The sequence below is a fragment of the Lagenorhynchus albirostris genome, chromosome 1 (assembly GCF_949774975.1).
Source record: "Lagenorhynchus albirostris chromosome 1, mLagAlb1.1, whole genome shotgun sequence".
Taxonomy (NCBI): Eukaryota; Metazoa; Chordata; class Mammalia; order Artiodactyla; family Delphinidae; genus Lagenorhynchus; species Lagenorhynchus albirostris.
In genome coordinates this window covers 28396072-28412671 of record NC_083095.1, presented here as the reverse complement: position 1 = coordinate 28412671, position 16600 = coordinate 28396072, and the positions used below count along the sequence as shown (strand labels likewise).

Here is a 16600-nt window from a genome sequence, read left to right as displayed (position 1 = left end):
GGGTTTTGTTTTGGTTTTTGGTGTTTTTTTTTGGCGGTACACGGGCCTCTCACTGTTGTGGCCTCTCCCATTGCAGAGCGCAGGCTCAGCAGCCATGGCTCACGGGCCCAGCCACTCCGCGGCATGTGGGATCTTCCTGGACCGGGGCATGAACTCATGTCCGCTGCATCAGCAGGCGGACTCTCAACCACTGTGCCACCAGGGAAGCCCTGGGTTTGTTTTTGTAGGTCTTTTCCTTCTCTGTGTTTCCTTCCTAGAGAAGTTCCTTTAGCATTTGTTGTAAAGCTGGTTTGGTGGTGCTGAATTCTCTTAACTTTTGCTTATCTGTAAAGGTTTCAGTTTCTTCATCGAATCTGAATGGGATCCTTGCTGGGTAGAGTAATCTTGGTTGTAGGTTTTTCCCTTTCATCACTTTCAATATGTCCAGCCACTCCCTTCTGGCTTGCAGAGTTTCTGCTGAAAAATCAGCTGTTAACCTTATGGGGATTTCCTTGTATGTTATTTGTTGCTTTTCCCTTGCTGCTTTTAATAGTTTTTCTTTGTATTTAATTTTTGATATGTTGATTAATATGTCTCTCAGCATGTTTCTCTTTCGGTTTATCCTGTATGGTACTCTGTGTGCTTCCTGGACTTTATTGACTATTTCCCTTCCCATGTTAGGGAAATTTTTGACTATAATCTCTTCAGATATTTTCTCAGACCCTTTCTTTTTCTCTTCTTCTTCTGGGACCCCTATAATGTGAATGTTCATGCGTTTAATGCTGTCCCAGAGGTCTCTGAGACTGTCCTCAATTCTTTTCATTCTTTTTTCTTTATGCTGCTCCCTGGCAGTTATTTCTACCATTTTACCTTCCAGCTCACTTATCCGTTCTTCTGCCTCAGTTATTCTCTTATTCCTTCCAGAATATTTTTAATTTCAGTAATTGTGTTGTTCATCACTGTTTGTTTGCTCTTTAGTTCTTCTAAATCCTTGTTAAATGTTTCTTGTATTTTCTCCATTCTGTTGCCGAGATTTTGGATCATCTTTACTATCATTACTGTGAATTCTTTTTCAGGTAGGTTGCCTATTTTGTCTTCATTTATTTGGTCTTGTAGGTTTTTACCTTGCTCCTTTGTCTGTAACATATTTTGTTGTCATTTCTGTTTCTATTTTTTTTGATGTGTGGTGCTGTATTCCTGTCTTACTGGTTGTTTGGCCTGAGACATCCAGCACTGGAGTTTGCAGGTTGTTGGATAGAGCTGGGTCTTGGTGCTGAGATGAGGACCTCCAGGAGGCCTCACTCCGATTGATATTCCCTGGGTTCTGAGGTTCTCTGTTAGTGCAGCGGTTTGGACTCGGAGCTCCCACCACTGGAGCTCAGGCCCAACCTGTGCCCTGGGAACCAAGATCCCGCAAGCTTCATGGCATGGTAAAAAAAAAAACAACAAAGAAAAAGAAAGAAAGGAAGGAAGGGAGGGAGGGAGGAAGGAAGGAAGGAAGGAAGGAAGAAAGAAAGGAGCAGTACAATATACTAGGAAAAATAAAACTATAATTGAAACAACTGCAACAAGGTAAATTAAAACCACAACAGAAAAAAGAAACAAAAAAGGAGAGGGGAGGAAACAAGCCAAAAGGAGAGATCACTAACAAAGTATAAAGAGTAAAATAAAATTAGGAAAATAAAAGATTTATTAGGACAAATTAAAAAATCAACAACGATGAATCAACAAGGGAAAACAGAACCCTAATCTAAAAGAGGAAAAAAGAAAAGAAAAAAAAAGCCTTGGGGGTGGAGTTTAGTTGGGGGGGTGAAACTTAGGCAGGGGTCGGGTTTAGGGTGGGATGGGACATAGGTGGGTGGGGGGGTGATGTTTGAGCGTGGGGCGGGGCCTAGGCAAGCTGACGTTCAATTGTGGGGCGGGGCCTCTGCTTAGGAAGGGGAGAGGCAGCATGTGGTAAGGAGGGCCTCTGGAGAGTGGAGTTCCGGAGTTTGGAGGTAGGGCCCTGAGTGAGCGTGTGTGGGTGGGGTTTAGGCCCAGCTCGATGGAGGGGGTCTCCGAGTGTAGAGGTGGGGCACTGGGTGGGGGTGTAGGTGTGGGGCTTGGGCTCTGAATGGCAGGAGGGAGGCTCTGAGGGCAGAGGATTAGGTCCTGGAGCCCAACAGGCTTCCCAGTGCCTAAGTGGACAGGGAAAGCACTGGCCCCGTTCCCTTCTGTTCCTTCGTGCACCTCCCCCACCATCTCTCCCAGGGTCTCCCCCGTTGCTGCTGGACCCCTAACTGTGGGTGTGTCCTGCTGGGTGTAGGAACTCCTTCCCTCCCCCAGGCACCCCTCAGGGGTGCCAGTCCCAGAGGTCTGGCCTTTACTTTTGCTCCCCCTTCCCTCCCTCCCACTCCCTCAGGACCCGCATGGCTGGAAGGGGCCTAGGTGGGCAGAGGATCAGGCTCGGCATCTCAACAGGTTTCTGGGGGTCCAAGTGGGCAGGGGAAAGCTGGCCATGCTCCCTTTGGATCCTCTGCCCTCCCAGTGGTTCCCCAGTTTCCCCCTTTGGGCCTGGGATCCCTTCCCCTCCCCCAGCCACCCCTCAGGGGTGCCAGCCCCGCCCTACCTCTACTTCTTCTCCCCCTTCACTTCTCCCACACGCCACGTCCTACCCGATTGCTGGGGGTTCCTCCCGTCCCCTTAGGTGTCCGTGGTCCCCCACCAGTGCCTGGTAGGTGCCCTAATTGTGAGGAGACAAGAATTACGTGTCCTCCTAGAATGCCAATTTGACTCCGCCCTTCATTGTAGTTTTGATTTGCATTTCTCTAATAATTAGCGGTGTTGAGCATCTGTATGTCTTCTTGGATAAATGTCTATTTAGGTCTGCCCATTTTTTCATTGGATTGTTTGTTTCTTTGCTAATGAGTTGTATGAGCTGTTTGTATATTTTGGAAATTAAGCCCTTGTCAGTTGTGTCTTTTGCAAATATTTTCGCCCTTTTCATAGGTTGTCTTTTCATTTTGTTGATAGTTTCCTTTACTGTGCAAAAGTTTTTAAGTTTGATTAAGTCCCATTTGTTTATTTTTGCTTTTATTTCTTTTGCCCTGGGAGAGTAATCTAAGAAAATATTGCTACAATTTATGTCAAAGAATGTTTCACCTATGATCTTTTCTAAGAGTTTTATGGTGTCATGTCTTACATTTAGGTCTTTAATGAGTTTGATTTTTGACATGGGGGTTTGTCTTTGGATGTGAATTCTCCATTGTATGGACAGTTGAATGCATGGATGAGTGAGGAATGAGTGAAAGGTAGGACATGGAAAGAGGAGTTTGGCTATTGAGAGGGAGAAAGGGTGATAGCGAGAGGGAGAAGTGGAGTCAAAGTTTCTTGTTTGCTTTAGGACAGTAGACTTATGTTTGTTTAAATTCTGGTGGCAAAGATGGAAGAGTGGTGAAAAGGGATAAAGTGTAAGGTTCTTGAGAGGGCTTGAAGGGTTAGGGTTTAGAGCAGAGGTGTATTGGCCTTAGATTGAAGAGAACTACTGGATTGTAACAAGAGGAAAGAGAGTAGATGAAAGTGCAGGTTTGTGAGTTGATGGGAAGGTGAGAGAGTGCCTCTATGTTGGATCACAGATTTTCCTTTTCTGTATCTCTCCACTTTAAGTTATGTGAACATATGTCAGGAAATGAAGAATAATTAAATATGCTTTTAATGCAGGATGGCAACCAAAAATTTTAACATGATTTAGGAGTTAAGTTTTTTATTCTTAAGTACTCTGGCTTCTTGTTTGCCTATGCAGGCCATCCTGCAACAAATAACCAGCCCAAATCTCACCCCCCATTGTCCAATGTACTTTGTTAGATACCACAATGGTGCGTTGCCTGGGTTTCAGCAATCTTGAGTATATTCCTAGTGTCAGCTTAGGCGTGCTTCTAACTGAGATTTAAAGGATAACCAGGAATAACACTTGTTTATATTTACACAATGACTTTTTTTTTTAGAAGTAAAGAGAGTTTTCTGGCCTTAAAGATCTCAGTTTGGAGTGTCTTACTCTTTTCAAAATAACATCTAGTGTGGGGAAAAACAGCTTCTAAAATGTAAAAGCTCTGCTGGGTTTTCTTTAGAATAAAAATGGTCGTATAGCATTGTAGAGAACATTAGAAATGGTGTGAGTGAAGTGCTTAGCATAGGTCTAAGTAAAGCAGCTAGATTGTAGTGCAAATGATGTAACTATATACACGGTTTATGTCAAAGACTATAAGAACAAGAGATATTGCTTATCGAACTGAAAAGAATTGTTAAAGAGTCATAAAATCTTTTTTGTGATATGTATTTTAAAAGTTAAATATGAGCTTTATTTTTTCCTACTATAAAACAATACATATTCATTGTAGAAAATATAAAGAAAGCAAAAATCACCCCAAATCACAGCATCCTAAAACAGTAATCACTTTTAACTTTTTGGTCAACACTCCTCCAAATCCTCCAAACATTTCTTTCTAAGAGGTATTATACACATATACATGCACATACACGTAAATGCATATACATATATTTATATTTTACATACATGGCATCATGCTATTCCTTTTCTACAACCTGCATTTTTGACTTAGTGCATTGTGAACATCTTTCAATACCCATGAAAACAGCAAAATCATCAGTTTTATGACTGTGTGGAATACCATTATATGATTATTTATAATATATTTCATTAATTCTCTCTTAACGGACATTTAGGTTGTTTCCAGTGTTTCACTAAAGTAAATCTTGCTGCGAAAAGCATCCTTTACTCTGATCAAGGTGAATGGCACATTAAAAATTTTTACATATTGCCAAAGTGACCTCCAGAAAGACTAGTCCAAATTATATTTCTAAGGACAGTAAATGAAAGTACTTGCATTCCTACATCTTATAGCCAACTCTAGATATTGTGAAACTTTTTAGTACTTGCGCATTTTGTAGATGAAAAATTATGTTTCAGTATTTTTTATATGTATTTCTTTGATTGCTAATAAAGTTTTGTTTACTGGCCACTTGTTTTTCCTCCTCTTATGAATTTCCCCTTATAGTTCTTATCTACTTTTCTGTTGGTTCACCCTCCAGTATTTAACGGTGAGGAAACTGAGGTCTAAAGAAATGAAGTGACTTAGACCTTGGTCACCCAGAAATTTAGTGACAGAATTGGTAATCATAGCATGTTAGAGCTGGAAAGGAATCTAAGAGATCATCAAGTCCCAACGCTCTAATGTTACAGATGCAGAAACAGAGGCCTAAAGATGTTAGGTGACTTACCTAAGGACAGCCACACAGCTCATTAGTGACAGAACCAGGAATCTGAATCATGTCTCATGAAGAGGGAAAGGCAAGTAACATTTTTGAGCCTGCTATGTTTCTTACATGTACTTTTTCACTTAATTCTCTCTACTATTCTGCTGTTATTCCCATTTGAACAGATGTGGTAACTGAGGTTAAGAGAACTTAAATGATTTGCCCAGTCACACACCTAGTTATTTGCAAAATGGCCTAGAATCCAAGTCTTCTGATTCTTAATCCAGGGGTAATATTGCCTCTTAGAGTAGTAACTGTCGATAGTAGAGTTACATAGTAGATCTGTTTCTTGGCTTCATTCAAATACTCATTTGATAAAATATGATTTGCCTCTTAGGAGCTTGTAAATAAAACTCTGCCTCTGTTTAGTAGTTCTTATTTGATACTGGACACCAATCTGACCGTGAACTAAAGGAACTTATCATTGTAAGCAAAAGCTGATTAGAAGCCATGTCTAATGATTATTGAGTGAATAGAATTGAGATCCATGAGCTAGATATGACCTAAGTTTTGTATGGTAGTGATGTCTGGGTTGAAACTCTTAGTATCATCTTAGAATTATTTTTATTCCATAGAGAATAAAATCTTAATATATAAATTGAAAATGACATTTGGGTTCTCTGAAGTGTAAAATGGATCTCAAATCATCAAGGGGGGGCTTCCCTGGTGGCGCAGTGGTTGAGAGTCCGCCTGCCGATGCAGGGGACACGGGTTCGTGCCCCTGTCCGGGAGGATCCCACATGCCGCGGAGCGGCTGGGCCCGTGAGCCATGGCCGCTGAGCCTGCGCGTCCGGAGCCTGTGCTCTGCAACGGGAGAGGCCACGACAGTGAGAGGCCCGCATACCACAAAAAAAAAAAAATCATCAAGGGGTCAAATAGGAACAAAATCGAAACCATGTCAATTGCATCCTCCATATCTCTAAAAAAGCCTGTTAACCTTCATTTCTTGACAGGGCACAGAATTTCAAAATCATATTAGAGCTGATTTGGTTAGGGCTCCGTCCTATAGAGATGTACAAAGATGATTATTGACTTGTGTATAACTTTGTTGACACTCTTGGTTCATTCATTTATGTGGAAGTTAGTTGGTAAACTCTATGTTCTCTGTTTCTGCTTTCCAGACAGATCTTGTGTTTGGGTTGATGTTTTTTAAACCTGCTAGTTTTATGTAAGTAAGTTGGGGAAAGTGGAAGAGTGCAGCAAGTGATAGAATCATTTTTTCCTTCACAGAGAATTTTATAGGCTTGTTGAATAGAGGGACCAACAATTAACTCACATTATTCTAGTCTTCAGCAGTAGGGATCTATTAAGCTTATTATTTAAGAAATAGACTTTATTTCTGTTTTTTCTTTTTTTTTTTTTTTTTTTGCGGTATTTGGGCCTCTCACTGTTGTGGCCTCTCCCGTTGCGGAGCACAGGCTCCAGACGCGCAGGCCCAGTGTCCATGGCTCACGGGCCCAGCTGCTCCGCAGCATGTGGGATCTTCCTGGACCAGGGCATGAACCCGTGTCCCCTGCATCGGCGGGCGGACTCTTAACCATTGCGCCACCAGGGAAGCCCTTTATTTCTTATCTTTGGTATTTTTCTGATTTACTTTATTGGAATAAGTGTTAAAGTTTAATTAAGACTTCTAGATTCTGGTAAAGTGTGGAGGTTTGGTTTTGTTTCACCTTTTGTTTGTTTGTTTTTGTTTTTCCCTTCCCTCTTGTAGCCTTTGTCACTAGAAGAATGTAAAAAACAGAGTTGGGTAGTTGATGGAAGTGGTATAGCTAAAACTATACCACTTTTAAGCTCATGCAAAGGTGGTTACATAAAGAGAATAGAGCACTAATTCAGTCTATTAACAAACAAGTATCACCAGAAGTAATTCCTATTCTAGTATCAAACATAATAGTCCTTTAACATCTCCTTTGGAATGTTGAAAAGAGATCAAATGAAACCTTCAGAATGGTCATTTATAGGGGAAGAAGAAACCTCCACTTTCATTCATCCATTGTAGCTCCACTTTCTCATTTTAATGCTCAGTCCACAGTGGCTATGGTAAAAGATGTCCTGCATCTACAGAGATGGCAGTGGAGAGGGGATATCACCTTTCTGTTTATTGCTTGTTGCAATTTGGCCTGTTTACAGACAGAATTGCTGTGCGGGTGCTTCTAGTGGAGAGCAAAGGAAATCAAGGTAGCAGCAAGAAATCAGCATTTACACATGACCTGTGAATTGGCTAATTTTTAACATGCAGTTAGTTAAGAAATAATTACAGCCTGAGGAGTCATGACCTCAACTTTTCATCATCTCCATTGGATTGTGCCTCAGTTTGGAAATGAAGGAGGTATACGGGAAGTTTTAATTGTACCTGTGTGATTTATCCCTAGTCAGCTCTTTAATTTCTTCTGGCTGTCTGAGGTTTCCGACATGCTGTAAATTTCCCCAACTTTTTCATTATCTGAAATTTCTTTATGACTCGTGAATCAGAGTGGAGAGAGAGTGTGGATTTACAGCAGAGATAAACATGTCCATAAAGTCTGTATCTGTGTCAGTAATTGTACTGCTGTCAGTGACTGTCCTGTTTTACAGGCCTCTCTTGGGAAAGGAACCGGCTTCACTACCAGCAGCAGCAGTGAAGTGCTTGCTTTGATTTGCATTAACTTGCTGGGAGATTAGGTAGGAATGGTGGGTAGGAACTGATACTGGACCTTGGCCTCTCTTGTTTGTTTGCCTGTTTGTTTGTTTGTTTAAGGTCAGATGACTTCATGTTGGATAACTGTTGAAAATAGAACATGTACAATGTCCATTTTCTAAGTGAAAATGCAGCTTATTTTTTGATATGGTAGATATGAAAAATCCTTTCTAACTTCATTTTACACAACGCATTTAAGATGATTTTCCTTTTCTATTGCTCTTGAGATAATTAAACTTCGGTCTTTTTTCCTCTTTCCATTTTCCTTTTCTTAGAGTTAAAACACGGAATTTCTCTTTTAGAACATTCACTCCTCTTCAAGAGTGGAGCCAGCCAGAGATTTGATGATGACTATGTCTGCCATGTCTTAATTCTCAACTGTTAATGGCTCTTTCCTGACGGCTTGAGGTGGTGTGCCCTCAACCATTTGCCGTGAGAAAGGAAGTCTTAAAATAGAGAGAAATTCTTCATATTCCTGTCTTTAAAGACCCTTCAGGAATTCTCTAGTGTTTGCTTTTTTTCTAGCAGTTGTGAAAAGAAACTGAAGTTAAGAGAAGCCCTTTTAAAATAGATGGAGAAGCAAACATATACTTTTCTTTTTTACATTTGATATTTGAGCAGATCCCTCAAGAATCAAAACTGTCCTTGCATATCCTAAACCTTCTGCGAGGTAGTTTAAAAGGGTAGGAGGTGGCAGTACAGTTTAACAAAGAGAGGATAAGATGCATGATAAATCTCAACCTTTAGTCTGCCCATGCATGAGTCCAGATAATATGAAGAGTTATCTAGTTGATAACTTTTATCACCTTTTACTTCTTTTCCTTCTTCTGCTTGCATTCTTTTTGCCATCTTTCTACCAGTAGATGGGAGAGGGAAGATTAAAGGAGATGATATAACACATAATTGTTTGGCTTTTTTCCAGAAGCTGTGGTGAAATGTATGGTTAGAGAAAACTATGGCTAAAATGAAATTTGAAATTATCTGTGGTTTTAATTCTTTATCTCTCCTATTGCCATAATAGAGTTTCTTCTTACTCAAATGAGGGATAAACTGCTTTCTTTGAGTGAGAGGAATAAGCTACTTAGACCCCTTTAGTTACTGTTAGTGAACTTGCCCTCTGTTAGAATAGGGACCCTTTTCCACTCATTTTCTTCTTTCCCATCATGCCAAGCAAGTGTTCTTCATGGAATCGGCTTGTGAAGTTACATTGTTACCTAATTCTAGTTTGGGAAAACATCTAGTACTTGGTTTACTAGGTCCAATTTAACAAACATGCACAATAACCTAAACCAACCAAACAAACAAAACTTCGAGTTATCCTCTTAACTTGGTGCTGTAACATCCTGTTTTGTTTTATGAACTTAAAAAATTGTTTTCTTTAGTGAATGCCATATTGGAAGTACTTGACATCCATTTTGCTGTAGACCTTTATTTTTTCTTTTGTCTTTTATCCATTTTATGCAACCCAACTATAAACACATTAAGTTTGGACTGAGATGAGTTTCATCTGTATGCCTGCCTGCTCAATTAGTCAAAAGAAGAATAAGAGGTCCATCTAGGTCTGACTATAGAAATAAGCTTTCTGATTGCTCAGGTTGAAAGGTTTGTTATTACTAAGACTGTCTTCTCCCCCAAAATAATTTTATAGGTGGGGAAAGTGTAGTATTCTAGCTTTGCAGGGGAAGCATTTTTCTCCTGGTTGAAGAGAAAATAGCTTATGGTTATCTCCTTCTGTTTCTGCTGCCCTCAGCTGTCAAATTCAGTAAAAACAAGGGTTTAATTAGGGAGCAGTCTCACAGTGTTGGAGGATAATGACATTAACAAAGAAAAGAGCAACACAATAAAAGATTATTTGAATACTAAGTTATATACCTGCTATTCTCTGAAATGGCTCCACAGCAGGGATTGGTAACATTGTATTAAAGGTTTAATAAACATAGGCACTGGAGAGTGATTCAGTAACATGTCTCACACTTGAAAAAGCTCAGGCAGTGTCTTCCTCCCTCTCCTTAATCAGGCTGAGAATGGAATCCAAGAGTAGCCAGGCTTGAAACTAAAGGCAGGGCTGGAGTATTGATCTGTTAATATTTGTAGAAAGGATAATTCTTGGGTGAAAATCCTCCTATGGTGGTTTACTTTTTTAAGATCCCAGACTTCCTTGGAGCTATAGGTTAAAAATAACTTGTTTCAAGCTACCAAGTAAATGAGTATCAATGCCACGAGTACATCAGAAAAGAAGCCCCTCTCCACTAGCTTAAGAAGAAATCCCCTTGTCTTCTTTTCCTCCACTAGTTCATTATGAAAAATTTTTAAACATCCAGTGAGTGCCCCATATTTATATATAATGGGAATATTTATTTATTTACTTATTTATTTATTTCCCCCCTCCTTGAACTATTTTGAAGTAAGTTTCTGACATCAGGCACTTTACGCCTGAATACTTCAGGATACATCTCCTAAGAATAAGGACAGTTTCCTAAATAATAATGCTATTAATACATCCAAGAAAAATTAACAGTCATTGCAAAATACCTAATATCCTTCCACATTGAAAATTTCTCAATTGTCCCTAAATTTTATGTAGCTTTCTTTTTTTTTAACCAAGATTCAGTCAAAGTTAAGGCATTGTAAATGCCAATACATTCTTGATAGGAGGACATTTAGTGCTCCTATCTCAATTCTGCACACCAGCTCTTTTAATAAATATTTACTGAATTTTTCCTATGGAGAACATATATTTACTCAAATGACTATCATTTTCCTCTAGAATATTGAGTTTCAAGTTCTCCCTCTACACCAAGCCTGCTTTATCCAGCTTCCTTAATCTATTTCTGGTATTCTCCCCTTCCCCTAGCAGAATTAGCTGTAAAATTGATCTTTTCTCCAATAACTACTCCATTCCACAGTCAGAGTAATAGTTTTGAAACACAAATTGACATGTGACCTTATTCCCTTCTTAAAACCCATCAATGGCTTCCCATTGCTCTTAGTTAAATAAAATAAAAAACCTTTAACGTGGCCTTACAGCTCTACATGACCTGGCCTTTGTCACACCATGTTCATCTCACACCATGCTTCCCTCTCTGAGGGAAACTCCTAAAGAGGAAAAAGTGAGGTAAGAATTCAAGGAACACTTCTTGGAAGAGATGAAACTTAAGTAGAAATGGCTACTTATTTGGCTTCCAAATATTAATGGCTAATGTTTGTATATGGGAGGAAAGAAGACACTTGCAACTGAGAAGCAATTTGGGGGTATGAATTGGTTAGAGTACTAGAAAATGTGGTTGGAAAAGTGAGGAGGAGCTAAATTGTGGAAAGTCTGAGGAATCATTTTCAAAGGTCTGGTAGCCACCCCCAGAGAGAATTGAAGGGTGTGGTGATGGGTCGACCTAAGAGACCAGCTAGGAAGCTGTTGCAGTCCAAGAATGCAGTAACTGCTTGTACTAGATAGGAGGGTATGAATGCAAAGGAAGGTTATTTGCGGGGGGAAATAGATATGAAATTGTAATAGACTGGAGAGACATGAGTCAAAATGATTTCAAGATTTTAAGCCCTTGTGACTAGGAGAATACAATTTAAGGTGGAAGTGGGTACGCATTATAAAACTTCAGTTTTGTTTGCCAAAGTGTCATTAAGGCATCATTGAAATGAATAACTTAACTATCAAGGTTATAGGATAAAAGATTGTGGTTATCAGGTCTATTAGAATGAGGTTCGGGGGCTTCCCTGGTGGCGCAGTGGTTGAGAGTCCGCCTGCCGATGCAGGGGACACGGGTTCGTGCCCCGGTCTGGGAAGATCCCACATGCCGCGGTGCGGCTGGGCCCATGAGCCATGGCCACTGGGCCTGCGCGTCCGGAGCCTGTGCTCTGCAGTGGGAGAGGCCACAACAGTGAGAGGCCCGCGTACCACAAAAAAAAAAGAATGAGTTTCAACTACATATAATAAGAAATCCAAAATAATTGTGGCTTACATAAAGTAGAATTTCTTTTTTCCCCACAAAAAGGAAGGCTGGAGGTAGTTAGGTACAGACTGGAAGGGGAGCTCTACGGTGTCATCAAGAACTGAGGCTTCTTTTCTTTTCACTCCACTTTCTTGGTGCCTGGCTTCCATCGTAAAGGATACCTCCTGGTCTAAGATGACTGCTAGAGATCTAGGCATTGGGCCTGAGCTGTAGGCCAGAAGAATGTGAGAAGGGAGAAAGACAAAAAGGGGCACCATACAACTGACTCCTTTCCTTTTAAGCAGCCTTCCTGGAAATCCCACAGAATTCAGTCATCTGGACTGACTGACCTAGCTGCAAAAGAATGTAGTCTTTTAGCCTGAGCTGTAATTTTGCTGGGTAAGAATTGGGGTTCTTTTAATAAGGAGGAAAGGGAGAACAGGTATTGGGATAAGCAACCAACATTCTCTGCCACAGGGAACGAGAGACCTGTGCAAGAGCAATGATTGGTCAGTAGAAGTAGAAGAATGTGAGGTGATGGTTATGTTGAGAAGCTCAAAGTTAGTGATTTTTGTATGTATGGATGTTAATTTGTGAATTGGACTTCATTCTTATAATTTGTTGGTTATCTTGTGTGAATTATAAATAAAGGGTAGGGACTGTTTCTGTTTTCTTTACTGTATATTTGGTGTTCCAAAAATGAGTGAATAGCTTTTAAGAGATCTTGCAGACCTTTGTCTTTGGGGGGTTGGTTTCCAAGGAAGTAAATAGAAGATCTCAGCTTTTTTTTTTTAATCTTTAGGAGCCAAACAACTCAAGAAATGGTCATCTTTTAATATTGACTGTTTTTAGTAGTCAGCTTAGTAATACTTATGTCTACTCAGCAGGTTCTGAGTAGATATTTCTAGTTATGAAGAGAAACACTTGGTTCTCTGATTTCCACATATTTATCAAGATTCTAAGATAAAAAAAAGAAGACTGTTTAAGTAAAATTTTGTTTTATGCGAATTAGCCTGGACTAGGGAATCCGAGGGGTAATTTTTATCTTCACTCTGTCTCACGGCTGGGCCCCGTGAGCCTTGATTATAAAAGTCTATCAATATTGTTGAATGAATGATTGAATTATTTCTAAAGCCTGATATTATGTAGGCTCTGCTGATATTACTGTTTAACATAGTAGAATTTGCTTTATAGCCAGTTAAAAAAAAAACTAATATCCTTTATTAATATATTACATAATATAATTATTAATATAATTACATATATTATTAGTAAGCTATTTTTATAATGACTATATTGCTAGTTTAAAAAATCTAACTCCTAAGACTACTTTTCAGCAAAATACATAAATAGATTCATTTAGAAGCACTTTTTGAAAACTTGGCCCCAAGTGCCAGATAAAGCTATCAGATTTATGCTGCTTAAAATAGTGAAAATCAGTGTTTTCCTCTTCATGTTTTGAGACAACTCCTTACTTTCCTTGTAGCACTTTGTCTGCTGCAGAGTGTGCATGATTTTGCCCTACTTCAGGTAACTGGATTCTTATCCTCTCAATAGCATCAGTATTAAGCCAGCCTTCTTTACCTCCTCCATCCATATTAAACCTGTCTTGGAAAGAGTCTGTTTATTGGATAATAGAGCTACACTGGGGCTCTATGACAGTATCTTTTGCTGCCTCGTTAACTCTGGAGCATTAGAACAAGATAAAAATGCCCTAAAGCCTCTTATCTGATGTCTGGTGTAACCTGCTGAAAGCAGGAGTGCTATTAGTTTATGTTAGAAATCAAATGGCCCTCTCCAGTGCAGGAAGTACTGATTAAAGCTGAAGTGTCCCTGGAGGACTCTACAGCTGTCACAGGGGTGGTTGCTGCCCTCACCAAAAGGGATATCTGGGCCAGAGGTCTCAGTGGGGTGGTGCCTTAAGAACACACACGTGGCTGCCCCAGCTGTTCTGCTTTGCCTAATGAATTGTTTTACAAGAAGAGGCTGGGTATTGTCATCACAAGCTGCCTTCCTTAGGGACTGGAGCAGGCCAAATAATAAGTAATGTTAGTGATGGTAATTGAAAAGTGATGGCTCTCCTGGGATCTTTATAGCCTGGAGCTGGTTGGCACTTGTGGATTGTCTTGTCCTACCAAGGCCCTTTTTGAAGTGTGCCTTTTTTTTTTTTCCCCCAATTTCATAATAATGTGATTTTTTTTTTCTCCCCTTCCCACTATAGAAGTTTATTGGCAGAGGCAGTCTTAGGAACATTATAGTAGCTTTAAGTACAAAAGGAACAGCTTTGGCTTTTTCATTAAATTATCAACACTGCAATAGTAACGAAGGGCCACCACATCTTCTTAGTCTCTTGGGGAACCGCTGCAGAGATCTCTCCAGAATTTTAAAAGAACATTTTAAACTTATACAGATAATTCAATCTCTTGATTTAAAAACTTTTTAAAAATAGTATGGGAGAATATAAAGTGAAAAGTAAAATCTTTACCTGCTGAACTTATCTGAGGAAACCACCAACAGTTTCTCCATGAACATTTCCAGACATTTTCTATGCATTAATGAAGTTTTATATGTTACCACACACAGATGAGGTCATAATACGTATACGTAATGTTTTGTAACTTGTTTTTTCCTCCCCACAATATATCTTAGATATCTTTCCACAGCATTTCAGATAGATCTACCTCTTTGTTTCTCAATTGCTGCATAGAAATTCATAGTATGGATATACCAATGCCAGACTCTTTGTTGACAGTTTGACTTGGACCTATGAGTGAATACTTACTGTACCAATTGGTTGCAATGACTGATTTGTGTTCTATGGTTCAACCTATGATTTTTACATGAAGTGATTTCCTCTCTTCAGGAATGTTGCCTTTAGTTCCGGGACTGTTTTAAAATAGAAAATACTAGAGGCAAAACTTTTTTGGAGGGATAGTGTGAGTCTTGTCATGGATCATCAGCTGGACATATGTAGTGATTTGCACCCTACTGTGTGTTTTAAATTCTTTGCTTAGTTAAATGAGAAGTGTTCTGTCCCAGATAGGTGGGGAAAACAAATAGCCTTTAATGGATGTTGTCTAAGGCATTGATTGGAGGCTTCCTCTAAAGTTGAATGAGTGTTTTCTCCCCTAATTTTTTACTTCACAAGTTCCAAGAATCAAGTTATGAATGCATTAATGGACTTGGGTAATGATTTGTCAGCACGTGAAAATGAGGACTTAGGTTTCTTGTGTAACAGCTTGGCTAACAAAGCAAGTTTGTGCCTTATGAACTTTAGGGCCCTTGCTAGGAGTGGCAGTGTGATGAATGAAGCAAAGCAATTTTCCAGGAGCATTTCAGGTCAGTGATGGGAGAAATCAGTTGTCTTCTCAGGCAAACAGAAACCTAATTTTAGTTGCATCTGTCTTCAGTAGAATCTATGCAAATTGAGTGGTAAAAATTTTTACTTCCATCAAAAGTAGGGACATTGTAGGTCTTTTGTAACTCAAAGCCCTTTAGACTAATTCTCTCAACACTTCAAAGTTCTGATTTGCCCAAATGTTGAAAGATGTCATTCTAATAAATTGTGAAATGCCAACCTGTTTTGCTTCAAGTTTCTTACACATTTTCCCTCTCCTTGATGTTAGTCATTTGAATTGTTATACAATGCTTAACCTAATACTTGGAGGCTATTATTAATAACAGTTACTATTTATATCCAATTTACTTCTTGTCCAAGCCTTCAGTATTCTTGGGAAACATAGGTATACAGAGATTTTCAGGGGCTCTTGTGGGTGTAGGAGGTCCTCTAGACCTGCGCTGTCCAAAACGGTAGCCACTAGCCGCACGTGGCTATTTGAAGTTAAATTAAAGTTAAAGAAAATTTAGAATGTAACTCCTCAGATGCACTCCTCAGTAAATGCTCTCGGGTAGGCACACACGGCTGCTGTCTACCATTGTGGATGGCACAGACATAGAACACTTCCATCAGATGGCACTACTCTAAACTAAAGGTTGGCTAACTGTGGCTTATAGCCCATTTTTGTATTCCCTGTGAACTAAGCATGGTTTTTACATTTTTAAAGTGTTATAAAAATAAAACAAAAAATGGAAGAATATGAGACAGCGACTGATTGTGGCCCACAAAACCTAACATATTAACTGTCTGGCCCTTTACATGAAAAGTTTCCTGACACTTGGACCTATGTCCACTTCTCTTGATAACATGTCAGCTTTTCTGATCAAGTTAGGTTAGGGGTTTCCCTAAGCTGTCAGAAGATTGTGAATCTATCAAGCAAATTAGGCAAATTTAGAGCAGTTTCTTTCTATAGACAGACTGCGGAATGAGTCCAGAGCTCACACAAATTAGTTCCCTGGAGGTAGCACAACCGGGATGAGCTTTGAAATAGGTAAAATTCTTTGTAGTATAAATGGTCGACTTGCAACAGCTTTGTGAATAATACCTACAGTGTAACAGAACATCATTCTGATTTTGTACACTATTTTGTGTCTTTTAAGTACTTATTCTCTCATCTTAATTCTGAAAGAAATAGAATGAATACATTTCAGCAGACGCACTTGACCTTTCAACAAAGAATTTACCGTGAAGGTTTTTAACTATTCAATTTGTTTTCGACTGTCAAATTACTTCAGTCAATCTCTCCTAGGAAAATGAAGCAAAGAGATTCTTCTGCTGTTATTCTCAACATCT

At 39.5% G+C, this 16600-nt stretch overlaps 1 protein-coding gene across 5 annotated transcripts in view; it reads left to right on the top strand.

Annotated features, from left to right (window-relative positions):
- LIN52 (lin-52 DREAM MuvB core complex component) overlaps positions 1-16600 on the top strand; it is a 118844-nt gene that overhangs the window by 42802 nt on the left and 59442 nt on the right. The window lies entirely within an intron of this gene.